Source organism: Octopus sinensis, unplaced genomic scaffold (genome assembly GCF_006345805.1).
Source record: "Octopus sinensis unplaced genomic scaffold, ASM634580v1 Contig13342, whole genome shotgun sequence".
NCBI lineage: Eukaryota > Metazoa > Mollusca > Cephalopoda > Octopoda > Octopodidae > Octopus > Octopus sinensis.
The window spans coordinates 12,501-27,901 of record NW_021832871.1 but is presented as its reverse complement, the minus strand read 5'-3'; the positions used below and the strand labels follow the sequence as shown (position 1 = coordinate 27,901).

The window sequence follows — 15,401 nt, the reverse complement described above, 5'->3', positions numbered from 1 at the left end:
AATTAAGTACCAGTGACGCACTGGGGTCGATTAATCGACGTAATCCGTTTGTCTGTCCTTGTTTGTCCCCTCTATGTTTATTCCCTTGTGGCTAATAAAGAAACAGATATTTCGCCCGTCGATACGTAATGAGTTCAAATTCAGCCGAGGTCGACTTTGCCTTTCATCATTTCGGGGACGATAAATTAAGTACCAGTCAAAGACTGAAGGTCGATGAGTTCGACTTGTTCCCCGCCCAAATTTCACGCCTTGTGCCTATTGTAGAACTATACATCTTGTTCAGCCTGTTCGAATTGTGCCAATGCTAACATTCACTTTTAACGTTTTAGTGTCGATAAAATAAGAAGCAGGTTCATATCGGGGTCGAAGTAATAAACTAGCAAACTCCCACAACAACAATTTGGGACTTGTATATATGGCTTTTTTTCACTTTCTCTATTCCTCACTCACTCTTTACATATATATATGTGTGTGTGTGTGTGTGTGTGTATGTATGTATGTATGTATTTATGTATGTATGTATGCATGTATAAATATATATATATATATATATATATAATATATATATATATTAATCAATTTAGGGTAGTAAAAAATTCGATAAAAATTTATCACTACCAGCGGCCCAGTGGAAAAGAAAAATAGTCATGAGACTAAAATGTAAATATATAACAATTTAGGAATGGCCTTAACAGGCCATTCGTCCACTAGACAGAGCAGCCATAACTCCAACCGCCAAGTAATGTAATTCGGAAATAGGTGAAAAATTAATTATTGTAAGTAGCCAACATCTAGAAAGCTCTGAAGAAGCGGTACTGAACAAAGGTCTCAAGTTTGCGACAACCATCAAGTGCATTCCTTACTTGGACATGATAGCCCCTATTGAAGAGATAGCTGTAAAGATACCAAAAGCTCAAGGAGATGAACTAAGGTGGAAAGTGAGACAGATACTAGAAAAAGGGAAATTTCCCAAACCAAACATCCCTAAGGAAGGAAAGTTCGCTATCAGTAGACTACAGAACGACAATTCCATCATAATACTTCCGGCGGATAAGGGAAATGCTACAGTGGTGATGAACAAGTCTGACTATTCAGAAAAATTGCCAAGTCATATAAGTGATGGTAGCTTATAATACTTCCGGCGGATAAGGGAAATGCTACAGGAAATCGTCTACTCCTATATATATTTTCCCCCTTTCCTTATACTTTATTGATTTTTCAAATATTGTATCGGTGGACTTGGATGTTTGACATCCCTTTGAAGGATTTAGATCCTCACTCCTTGTATCATATATATTGTGTATATAGGCATATATATGTGTGTATGTATATATATATATTATATATACTATATATTATACATGTAGGCATATATATATATGTATCTCTCTCTCTCCCTATTTCTCTCATATATATATATATATATAGTTTACTTTTCCGTTAAAGTAAGATCAACAATAAAAGTAATCCATCCAGTGAGAGATAAATATTATTTGATGAAGCACTGCAGATATAGTCTCCAAGCAATTTGCAGCCTTTGTAAACTGTATAGGCCATGTGCTCACAGCCTGAAAATTACTTGGAGATGCAAGGTGTGTTATACATCTCCAATGCATGAAACTATTAGTAACTTGTAACTGTATACTGTTTACATTATATATATGTGTGTGTGTGAAGGTGCATGGCTCAGTGGTTAGAGCGTTGAGCTTACGATCGTGAGGTTGTGAGTTCGAATACCAGACCGGATTACATGTTGTGTTCTTGAGCAAGACACTTTATTTCACGCTGTTCCTGTTCACTCAGCTGTAGAAATGAGTTGCGACGTCACAAGTGCCAAGCTGTATCAGCCTTTGCTTTTCCCTAGGATAACACTGGTGGCGTGGAGAGGGGAAGCCGGTATGCATGGGCGACTGCTGGTCTTCCATAAACAACCTTGCTCGGACTTGTGCCTGGGAGGGTAACTTTCTAGGTGCAATCCCATGGTCAGTCATGGGATTGCAAAAAAAAAACAACAACAATATGAGGACGTGGAACATGTAAAGTATTAGCAGACGCTCAGGGAAGGAAAGATGGCTTAACGTTTCGAGCAAAGCTCTTCTTTAGAAACAGAGGAAAGTCCAATAGAAAAGGAAGATGAAGGGGAAAAAATCGCCAACGATTCACATGTGGTTACATTTTGAAATGACCGGAAGGGAATGTGTGAATATATATATTCACACACGCACACATATCAGAAAGTAGATTGTCTAACATGTCACAATTTTTTTAGTCCGTAGCGTGTGATTTGAAAGAAACTTGGTTGCTATTTCTAGCAGGTCAGTCGACTGCATAGAAGTTCTCTTGACGTTACTGTTGTATTTGTTCTTCAGTCTCAGATCAGCTCTGATCGAACAGCGGCATGACGAGAAGCACATCAGCCGTGGCCGTCATGTAAGTGCTCTCTCGTTAATTCGTAGTGCTCCTTGACTGACTCTCTCAACGTTATTTCACATGGCATTGTTTTATCTTCATGTGAGATTAAATTTCGAGGCAGCCAGCGAACCTGACAGAAACCTATCAGTTCCTGTGATCAGTGATAAATCGAATACAGTGTTAGCGGTTTTTTCCAGTAGGGTCATGGTTGAAAACCATGGAGATGTCACGCACAACAGTTTCTGCTTTCATTCAAGTTTTAAATGGTTAGTGGTGCTGGAGAGAAGGCTTGCAGTAGGTGATTAATAAGGAGCGGTTCAGACTTTGTAATTGATCATTTATAATCGTTTGCATTGCGTTAATGTTAGTGGAGGTGACAACACTTGTTGGTACGGTGAAAGATGTTTCCTTTCTAGGGTATAAGATATACTGACACTCCTTTAAATACAAATTCTTCACCTTTGACATATACTAGCAGTATCACCCGGCGTTGCTCGGGTTTGTTTTGACCCTTTAAAATTGGAACATTTGAAAAGTAAAAAATTTGCATTACGTAGCTTGTTATTCTCTTTAAGTAAACATTTTTCTGGTTGAAATACACTGAAAAATGGTGACACAGCAGTCAAAATATCGTAAAAAAATAAGGATTTTCATAGAAAAAAAGCACCTTTTTGATATAAATAAGTTTTGGTGTTAACGTGGTCCGATTTGAATTTTATCTTCTACGGAATGAAGAGCAAGCCTTCTATCATACTCTCAATTTTGTTCAACTTGCGCTTCAGCGTCTCGGAGGAGATAGTGTTAGTTGAAGGCTACCAAACCTGCCATACACAGACAACTTCAGCTTTATATATTATTTTTTACTGTCCACAAGGGGCTAAACATAGATGGAACAAACAAGGACAGACAAAGGGAACAAAGGGATTAAGTCGATTAGATCGACCCCAGTGTGTAACTGGTACTTAATTTATCGACCCCGAAAGGATGAAAGGCAAAGTCGACTCCAGCGGAATTTGAACTCAGAACGTAAAGCCAAACGAAATACTGCTAAGCATTTCGCCCTGCGTGCTAACGTTTCTGCCAGCTGATGAAAAGACATACAAAATTGCTTCTAATTTCAGTTAAATAACTACTTGACAAGAAACATAAAAATAAATGGGGCATACTGCGTATTAAAAATGCATCGATTCGCGAGTAATCAGCAGACTGACGAAGTAGAAATGAGCCGGGCCCAAATAATCCTGTGGACCCCAAATCGAAATTAAGCTCTGTTAAGTCGAGTTTGTTTTTATACTTAATCTATGGTGTTGCTGCAATTTAACTTACCTTTTTCTTTTTCGTTTTACTTGTTTCAGTCATTTGACTGCGGCCATGCCGGAGCACCGCATTTGAAAGGTTTTGATCGAACAAATCAACCCCAGCACTTATTTTTTAAGCTTGGTTCTTATTCTATCGGTCTCTTTTGCCGAACCGTTGAAGTTACGGAGACGTGAACACACTAACACCGGTTGTCAGGCAGTGGTGGGGGACAAACACAGACACAAAGACACACACACACACATAAATATATACATATATATATATATACATACATATATATGTATGTGTGATACACGACGAGCTTCTTTCAGCTTCCGTCTACCACTAACAAGGCTTTGGTCGGCCCGATCCTATAGAAGACACTTGTCCAAGGTGCCGCGTAGGGGGACTGAACTCGAAACCATGTGGTTGGGAAGCAAGCGTCTTACCACACAGCCACGCAAACGCCATATATATTAAATATACTGATCACAACTGTCCGACGAACGGTAACATGAAACTCTGAGTAATGAGTAACAGTTTGTGAAGATTTTTTCAGCTGTAATAAAAGCATATTACTCTACCTTCGGTATTCGAGTACTATTTTTTCCACCTTGTTTTGCATTTATGCGCTCACTCGTGTTTGTGCGTGTGTGTGTGTGTATGTGAGTGTGTGTGTGTGTGTGTGTGTGTGTTTGTGCGCGTCTATATATATAAAAGAGAGAGAGTAAAGAGTATATATATATATATATAATATATATATATATATTTTATATATATTATATATATATATATATTATATTATATATATATATATATATATGTATGTATATAAATACATGCATATACATATCCCGTGTACGCAGTTGAGGCAGTATTTAATTAAAATAGCTTTCTATGTAACATACTTAATGTATACACACAACCTCGATAGGCCAATTACTGCAGTATTTGTCTTGAGCTAGAATCATTTATGGACTTGCTGTTTTAAAAAGCACAATGCCGTATTTTCCAGCATAGATACTGACGTAATATACCAAGTAAACTTGCAGTGCAAGCGTTCAAACATCGTCACTGTCTTTCCAAATTTTGTTGCATTTCACAGGCAATTTTTGGTCCTCAAAACTCGTCGCTTTGGTCATCAAAAAACGGTCGGCCTACGATGAGGGTGGGGCGGGCAGTTGGAAATTTTGGTCTGAAAAAAATTCGACTTGTATGCTGCAGAATACCGTAAAATATCAGAGAAAGACGAAAATTCAGCCAGCGTGAACGCCAGATGCATTTCTGTTATTTTGGGACCTTTTTAATACCTATTTCTTTATTACCCACAAGGGGCTAAACACAGAGGGGACAAACAAGGACAGACATAGGTATTAAGTCGATTACATCGACCCCAGTGCGTAACTGGTACTTAATTTATCGACCCCGAAAGGATGAAAGGCAAAGTCGAACTCGGCGGAATTTGAACTCAGAACGTAACACAGACGAAATACCTATTTCTTTACTGCCCACAAGGGGCTAAACACAGAGGGGACAAACAAGGACAGACATAGGTATTAAGTCGATTACATCGACCCCAGTGCGTAACTGGTACTTAATTTATCGACCCCGAAAGGATGAAAGGCAAAGTCGACCTCGGCGGAATTTGAACTCAGAATGTAAAGACAGACGAAATACCTATTTCTTTACTGCCCACAAGGGGCTAAACACAGAGGGGACAAACAAGGACAGACATAGGTATTAAGTCGATTACATCGACCCCAGTGCGTAACTGGTACTTAATTTATCGACCCCGAAAGGATGAAAGGCAAAGTCGACCTCGGCGGAATTTGAACTCACAACGTAGCGACAGACGAAATACCGCTAAGCATTTCGTCCGGCGTGCTAACGTTTCTGCCAGCTCGCCGCCTTTTTAATACCGTATATTCCGCAGCCAGTCACATGCTCGGAGAAAAACTTGTCATCTTTGATATAAAAAACAGCTGAATAAAATATGACTGGCTGTGAATATGTCGACCAAAATCCCGGAAATTATAAAATAAGTGAATTACAAAAATCCGTATTTATGAATACCTCTCATATTTTGCATAAATTCCTCTTCATGTAAAACCAGTCTTATTCATTCAAAAATGGTTATAATGAATGGTCCTACTCTAAATATGCACCTGTTGATTGGAGAGCAGGCGAGAGGGATCGTACATTTGGTGGGTAGAATAATCCTGGATCTGTGGGATTACTTGATTGGCCCTAGTTGAATTTCCTCCTGTATCAGGACTGTTTCATTGATGTTATCACATGATAATAGTATTTCACTGTGTTTTCCTTTCCTTTCTCCCCATCTTTTACTTAAATCCTCACACGCGAATTGTTGTCTGTCCTTGTAACGTTCTTCTCATCTATGCCCCTGAGGCTAATAAAAGAAATGATTATTATTATTATTGCTCTTGTTGTTGTTGTTTGCTTTACAACGCAGTAATCTTTCAAGAACTGCTCCAGCAGATGGCGCTGGAAGCCGACATGTCGAAATCATTCCCTAGTGACTTTCTCAATTAGCTGTCATTTTGACTGGATATTCTATGATTGATAACCGAATTCGGATCACATTTCTCCGGTTAAAAGATGGGTCGCTTACGTCCTTAATTTTTCTTCATCGCTTGTTCTCAGCTTCTGACAGATCACACAACATCATCGACGTAACATTCCAGCTCCTGGCAGCAAACCCCCACTTTCTCTCGTTTCCCGCCACTCCTCATCTATCTATCTATCTATCTATATATCTATCTATCTATCTATCTATCTATCTATCTATCTATCTATCTATCTATCTCGACATGGACGGACGCTAGTCAAATGGGCTCCACGTAAGTTGGTCATTTTGTACGTTGAAAATTGTTTATTGTGAAATATTTTGTGTTTAAAAGTTGTGCAACAACATCCACTGCAAACCTTGATTAATATCTACACAAAATTTTGCCCCTTGTGGGCAAAATTTAAAAGAAAAAATTCTCATAGCCTTCGTGGTTTCATTTAGCCATTTTATTTCCAAAATGGCCACTGGTCACCACGAGGCTGAGGTGCAAGTCAAGCGTGACGCAGAGGCAGAAAAACAGGATGCTCTGTTACCTTACGCTGAACCTGACAACTCCGCCACCATCAACATCGACAACAGCAACAAATACAAAACAAAGGTCGCAAGGCCAAGCACCGTCAACACCATCAGTGAGTCCACCACCACCACCAACACCGACAACAACACCATGGCAGAATCTGCTACTAAAACTGCTATCCCTACTAAAGACGTCGCCACCAATAACAATACCAACATCACCGCCACCAAAGACCGTGCCGTCAATGCTACTAATACTACTAACACCACCGCCGTCACCAAGAACGACAATAACAACAACAACAACAACAACAACAACAACGACGACGACAACAACAATTCCCTTCAACCACTGCTCACTCCATCACCAACAAGTGGAAAAATAACGACGACAAGCAAACGAAATGCCGAAATTTGCGCTAATGCAGGACTAAATTACGCAGGCAATTTTCCACCCCTTGCTAGTTGCATAATCAGCAACCACAAACCTACAACCCACACCCCTGCCATCAACACCAACACCACCGGCAGTAACAACAATAACAAAACAACAACAAACTTCGCCGAGGCGATAAAAGAAAAGGTAACAAAAGTTTCGTTTACTACACAACAGATTAAAGATTGCAGAAACCTTATTACAAATCAAAACGGAAAAATACTCTTACACATACCTCAGCACATACTGAATGAGGAGAAAAAAAAGACAATTGTATATAAAATCACAAATAAAAAAACAAAAAGTCCAGAAAAGGCAAGCACAGACAAAGTCGAAAAGTGCTTACGCCCCATCTGGGGATACAAGGATTGTGTGACTTGGGCGAACAAGTTCGCACACGTACAGGTGGTTTTTCAGAATGAAGAGTTGGCGAAGAAATTCTCCCTTCATTCTGATGAACTAACGTTGACACCGAGTTACCTCGGCCAGAAGGTGACGAAAGTCATTATCAGTGGTGTCCCCCAAGTGACTACAACACTGTGGATTACATCCGCCTTAACATCCGAAATGGAGGACTTAAACATCCTAGATATCGGTGTTTCGGAAAACAAGGACTGGCTGGGAAAGAGAATAGAGTTCCTCTTCCACATAAGTCAAGAGGACATAAATAAAATCCCCACCCACGTACATCTTGAGGATGGCCGCAAGTTATACGTAGTAGTCGAGGGCAGAAGGCCACGATGCTATACATGTGGCAGTGAGGCACACCTCAAAAAGGAGTGCAAATCTGCCGCAAAATTACAACAACAACAACAGCCACAGGAAAAATCACAAAAGCCAGGATTATTGCCCACACCACAATATGGACAGCTAGTCAAGAAGCTGTATGCGGAAATGCAGGAAAAACAACAAAGAACAAGCCAACCCAACCAAACAACACCAACACCAGCGCCAAGAACAGAATCATCACCACCAACAACAAATAAACCAATTCCAACACCAAGAATAACAACGAAGAAGACAAGCACCAAGGATGTAGGAGAGACAATAACCACAACAAACCCCCCAGCAACACCCTCCCCGCGCACCACAACAATATCTACAACCGAACAAACACACCCAGACGCTTTACCCTTGCTCCCTGCTGATTCGTCAGACTTTTCATCTAACGATGAAAGTTCGACAGAATGGCAAATAGCCACAGGGGGTAAAAGAAAAAGATCAAGAAAAACCAAACAAGAAATCGCAACCAAAGCAGGGAGATACCTGAACCCTGAAAACTCCATACACAACAAAACAAGCACCAACACCACAAAAACAATGCTATCAGCGATAGACACAAAAGACTCCAAACTAATGGAGTACATCACAGGATACACAAACATTTGTGAAGATGACTTTAAAAATAGCAATCATCCACGCACTACACCACCCAAACACATCAAAATACTACACATCACACAAACACAACACCACAAACTCAAAGCCCTCTTCCCAAATGCTGTAGGGGGTTTCCAGAAATGTCTGTCCCAAAAACTATATAGAAACCTCCTCGAAGACACATCAAAGAACGAGGAAGCCAAAACTTTCGACACAAGTAAGTAACTCTCTGTACTTTCATTTGTGTGTTTTAAAGCACACACCCCAATAGAATCATGGTCAAGATTGGTTGTGTGAATGCGCGTGGCTTGGGGTCTCCTTGGAAACAAGGATACCTCCTAAATGACATCAAGTCACATGATTTGGGAATCATAGCCATAAGTGAGACCAGACTCCACGAGCCACGGGCCCTAATGTCCATGTTTGGCGGACAGTTTAACATTTATTTCGCTCCCTGTCTGCCGAGGATGGGCGGTAGTGGAACCGCGGTACTTTTTCACAAGAGCCTGGATCTCGAAGTCAAGACGATATTCGTAGACCCAGAGGGTAGACTGATCGTTCTGGATGTTGACGGCAGCAATGGGTGCGCTTTTCGACTCGTATCAGTCTACGCACCGCCCTTAACAGGTCGGGCGGATTTCTTTCGACGTCTAGAAGTATTCTTGGGAACGTCTCGTCCTTTACTCTTAGTGGGGGATTGGAATACTACCTTGGACACGCATGTAGACTACGTGGGTAGAGACAGAAACAGAAGGGGATGCAAATGCCTCAGAGACCTGCTCAGACGATTCCAACTGTCTGACAGGTACCGACTCGACCACCCAAATGCACCAACGTGGACATGGAGCAACCGCAGTGGGTCGTCGAGATCGTATCTAGATAGGATACTGTGTAGGACAGTAGACAAGGATAACTTAGGATGTCCACAATTCCACACAGTCAGCTACACGGATCACAAATTGGTGACGTGTACGCTAGACTTAGATAAGGCACATAGACAGGGTCCTGGGTACTGGAAACTGAACGCATCATTCCCGTCCAGACAAGTTTTCAGAGACCGGATTAGCACACTAGTAAAGAGGGCTTTGACGGGAGCCATCATCAACAACAAATGGTGGTTTGCCCTCAAGAGAGCAGTAAAAGCAGAAGCGATTAGGTACAGCAAAGCACTAGCCATAGATAGAAATAGAGTAGAGGGTGAGCTAGTTAAGAAGCTAGAAGAGGCAATTAGAAGCGGCATCGCATCCGACGTTTTGGCGGCGAGGTTGGCCCTCGACCAACACTTCAACGCCAAACACGAAGGATGTGCTGTCAGAGCTAGGATGCGTGCTCTAAGGAACGAAGGTGTTGGAGCCGCGAGAGAGGCCCGGGTGGCAGAGGCGCGCAGGGCAACAAAGCCACCATTCGGTCACTGGTAGATAAACAGGGGCGCGAATTGCTCGAGCCAAGTAAAATGTGTGAGGCCTTTCAGCAGCATTTTGCCCGACTGTTCGGGACGAGTGGAGGGCAAGAACGTAGGGTAGACTTCAGTGCCTACCTACATAGCCTGCCACGACTCTCGACAAGAAAGGCAGGGTGCTGCGAAGGTGCCATCACGGCGGCGGAAGTGCGGGAAGCGATGGCAGAATGTTCGAGGGACAAATCACCGGGTTTGGATAGTCTACCCTACGAATTTTACTATTGTATGCCAGACTTGTTTGGAGACGTCTTGGCAGCGGTATACTGCAACTGGCAGCAAAACGGGAGCATACCCGGTTTTGTGAGTCGAGGAGCTGTAACTCTGCTGAAGAAAGATCCAAACAAGGGAAACATTATAGATAACTTTAGGCCAATCACTCTGCTCAATGCAGACCTGAAAATTTTGACAAAGGTGTTAGCCAAGAGGTTGTCGCTTGTCATGGAGAAACTGGTCGACAACGCACAAACGTGCGCCGTGCCGGGCCGGAGCATCCATGACAACCTCCATCTGATGCGCTACATCATAGACAGGGTAGTTAACGAACCTGGCATGGGTGGGGCCCTGATCAACTTGGATCAATCGAAAGCCTTTGATAGGGTAGACCATCGATACTTGGAGGCAGTCCTGAGAGCGGCTGGTTTCGGTCCCGTCTTCCGCGGCTGGATAGCTGCCTGTACAGAGGCATCCGTTCGGTAATTCGCGTAAATGGACATCTATCGAGACCCTTCGACATTGCACGTTCGGTCCGTCAGGGATGCCCCCTCTCGGCGCTTCTATACGTTTGACTCTTGAGCCACTACTGCGGAAGCTGGCGACTCTAAGGGGCATCCCGCGAGAATTGGGATGCGGGACGAGCGTGTCTGCATACGCGGACGACGTCACCGTCATAGTGTCAAGCCACGAACACATCGAGCGGGTCGGCGAGACACTGAAAGACTACGAAGCGGTGACAGGAGCAAAAATCAACCGGGAAAAGTCAGTGGGCTTGCGGCTCGGCACCTGGAGAAGCAAACCCATGCCGTCCACCAGTACCTCCGTCGTGGGACGCTGGACAAACGGCCCGGTTGAGTTGCTCGGGTTCTGGTTCGGTCCGGACCTCCAAATGGAGAAGAACTGGAACGAGATAACGAGAGGAAACTGTCCCTAAAAGGTCGGGCGGAGGTGGTGAACGCGTACATCGCGTCCATCATCTACTACCGCCTGACCGTCGTACCTTGTCCCGACCCTACCATCACCAAACTAGAACGCATCCTCTTCCGCTTCTTGTGGAAAGGATGCGTCCCGATGGTCAGGCGATCCATTTGCTGTCAACACCCGTTAGAAGGAGGGCTGGGCATGCCGTGGTTGATGATGCGCAGACACGCGCTGAGACTGCGACATCTCCGGCTCTATGTAGACGACGGTGAACAGGTGTGGTCGCCGTTTGTGAGGCACGCATTCCCGCAACTCGTCTCCATGACCGAACTACAGTCGTGGATCAAAAAGAGGCCGAGGAAGGGCGAATGGCACCGCGAGTGTCGCGTTGCTCTCAAGCAACTCTGCCGTCCCGGGTCGACCTTGAGTGACTTCAACACAACCAAAGCATTCTATAGGGGATTAGTGGAGGGGAGGTACGACGACGAGCTCGGGGCAAACCTGAGCGTCGACGAGGAATACCTGACCCGCCTGTTTCAAACGACTTTCGACCCGGGACCAATGGACAACTTCCAGAGATCCCTGGCCTGGCGGTGCTACCGAGAAGCGCTACCCGTTGGGGATAAGCTCTATAGGCATGGCTCGAGAAACACGGGGCCGACCTGCCCGAGATGCGGGCAGAGCGACGAAACCGCTCTGCACGCAATCGTGCAGTGTCCAGCAATTTCCGACCTGTGGGCTTATGTCGAACGACTGCTGTCACGTGTGGGACGTGTCGGTTTATCCGCCGAGTCTATCGTTAATATCGTCACGCCTCCTTCCTTCAAACGGGAAGGAAGAGCTATTTTTATCATACTTGTGGCTATGGCGAAAGAATGTATCTGGTGGACGCGTCTGAAAGGATTAGAGACAAACACTTTCCTCTCTGGTCAATCTCTCATCAACTTCTTCAAGTATCACTTGAAGAAAAAAGTGAGAGTAGAGAGGCAAGTTTTGTCTAGTGAATGTTTTAAAAAAAGATGGGTGAATGTAGCAAGGATGGCACGTATGAATGACGAAGCCACCTTCACTATGATTCTATGAACCGTAAAAATTAATACAGAGAGTTGCTTATTTGCAAAAAAAAAAAAAAAAAGAAATATAACATGTGACTTCATTGACCGAGGTTACCGTGGTCTTTTCCGTAGGCTTTTCTTTCCACGGGTAAACCTCACCTGTCCTCCCCTTTACACTTCATATTGACATTTCTGTGATAACGATCCCTATTGATCAATTTTTTTCCTCTCCCCCTTTTTTTACCCCCCCCCCTTTTTTTGTCCTCCTTCTCTCCTTTTACGATCCCTTTTGATCGACCCCCCTTTTTATTTTATTTTTTTTTTTTATTATTATTATTATTATTATTATTTTTTTTTTTTTTTAAACCTTCAAAAGAAAAGCTCTACCTTGTAATTTGTTCTATCTGTGTGCAGCCCTGTGTGGCTAATAAAGAAACATATCTATCTATCTATCTATTTATCTATCTATCTATCTATCTATATTATTGTCTGTCTCCTTGTTTATTTAACAGCAGACAGCTTCAATCATCAACTCTAAATGAGATCAAGCTTTCAACACTGAAAAACAAGCAAAATATCCCCTACTATCTGTGGGCCTATCTATCCAATCTATCCAATCTATCTGTCTATCTGTCTGTCTATCTATCTATCTATCTATCTATCTATCTATCTATCTATCTATCTATCTATCTATCTGTCTGTCTGTCTGTCTGTCTGTCTGTCTACCTATCTGTCTGTGTCTGTCTGTCTGTCTGTCTGTGTGTCTGTGTATCTGTCTGCCTGTTTGTCTGTCTCTCTCACACACACACACTCTCTCTTTCTTTCCCTCTCTCTTCATCTCTCTTTCTATCAATCATCTTACAACTTCGCTATTATTTTCTGTTTATCGCTTCCCCTGTCACCTCACTCACGGCACACCCACATACACTCACACACATACACCCATACATATATACATACATATATATGTATATATACACACACATACATATATATTCATATGCACATACATATCTATATTAGACTATGCATACATACATACATATATATATATATATATATATATTTATTTATTTACTTACACACACACAATGTGTATATAAGTATATATAGAGAGAAATATAGATATGTATGTGTATATGAATATATATGTGTATGCGTGGATATATATATGTATGTATATATATGTGTGTGCGTGTGTGTGTTTGAGTGTTGGGAGGTGGACAGAAGAAGAGATGAACAGAAAATAATAGCGAAGTTTTGACATACACACTCACACATACACATATGCGCATAAGCAATCTAAGCACACAGCCATCTTATATAAAAATGACAATTTCTGTCCGTCTGTTTGTTACCATCTTGCTGCCTATATCAGCGAGCCAATTTTTACGAAACTTTGCATACATGTTAAACTAACATCCAGTTCAATTATAAACTAATTGGATTGCAATTAAAAATTATAATGGGCCCCCTACGGGCGTTGGGTTATTATATGATAAAATGAGAAGAAAAATGTGGTGGCATAATGAGGGTGGCTGATATCAGGGAAGAGAAGGAGACAGGAAGAAACAGTGAGACAGGGAATATGAGAGATAGAGAGAGAGAACAAGCGATAGGGATAGAGCAGGAGAGAATGTGTTTACCGAAGGGAACAACGAATTTTAATACTTTGTTCTTTAATTTTTACCTGTCATTTTACTTATCGCATGCTCAGTCAAAAATTTTTTTTAGTGAAAAGTAAAGTGTTTTTATATTTGTTTTCAAACCACTGTATTAAGATTTATTAAAACTTTACCAACGTACTGAAACAATAAAACTATAGATAATGTCTTTTATTTTCTTCCATTGATGAATAATAGCCCGTCGTTGTGAGGCAATTTTTACAATAGTATGTCTTATACAAATTTTTGTTTATCCCATGTCAGACCATGCTTTCCCCAACAGATAGGCCTCTTGATCAGGACAGATTTGTGCAATTTTTCGGAAAAAAAGTTCGTTCGCGATCTTTTTCCTTTTAAAATTACCTGCATGTTTGTTCGACCGTTTCACATGACTTTATTCATTAAAACTTATTAAAATATCAGAAGTTCTAACAACTTTGGTCGTTGTAATGCCTAGCTTTCGTTTGTTTAATAAAAATTCCCTCACGTAATGATTTTGCTTTCATTTGTGATAAACACTTATCATGCAGAAAATGCTAACTTCCAAATCGTGTTTTCTGATTAGGTAAAAGTGATTAAATTTTAAACCCCAGTAACATTTTACTGCACTATTTCTAGACCAAATAAATAAAAAATTCGGATTTAACGTGGAAAATTATTTCAATATACCAAATTTGAACATTTTGAGCTAATTTTAAAATTTCACAATGTGACAGTAATAGGGAAAACCCCCAAAATTGATAATATTCAACCTTCAATTGTTTCATAGTCGCACATCGTCAATCCCCTCAACATTCTAACCATCCACCAATTCAACTTTGATATTACCTTACCATTACAAATCAATCAATTTTATGATTTAAATATTTTACTTGCAGTATTTGTAAATATATCCCACGTCACGTGTATTTGTAAATTTATTTGTAATTTAAACGGAAACTGAACAGGGAACGGGATAGGATATGCAACATTGTAATGGGAACGGGAGCTGGAAATACCCTCGACTTTTCCGGGTATTACCGGGTAATTCAGCTAGTATTCTATAAAGAATACATGTCTATGCACAAATACATGTGTGTGTGTGTGTGTGTGTGTGTGTGTATTGTACAAACATATGTATGTATACAAACACACACGCACACATACACCTTGAATGTCAACATTCACATCGATATCAACGAGTACTCGTACATGCTCACACATGTTCGCACGCCCAGGTGATTCAGTGCGCGCGCGAACATGTGTGTAGGGAGGGTGATGGTGATAGTTGTGTGTGTGTGTGTGCCTCTGTGTGTGTGCATGCATATCCGTCCATCCGTGAGTCTGTGCGCGCGCGCGTGGGTACATGGGGTGGGGTGGGGTGGAGATTATATGCGTACGACCGTAAATATGGATGAGTGCCTGATGAAATTCTGGGTATGATTTTCCTCCATTTTTTTGGCTTCAGTATTCATTG

General features: G+C 41.8%; 1 long non-coding RNA gene across 1 annotated transcript in view; it reads left to right on the top strand.

The window, feature by feature from the left end:
- Positions 1–460: 460 nt before the first annotated feature.
- LOC118761414 overlaps positions 461–15,401 on the top strand; it is a 23,919-nt gene continuing 8,978 nt past the window's right edge. The window contains exons 1-2 of the long non-coding RNA XR_004997362.1: positions 461–475; positions 13,535–13,538. This is a non-coding gene — a long non-coding RNA (uncharacterized LOC118761414). The remainder of the gene's footprint in view (positions 476–13,534; positions 13,539–15,401) is intronic.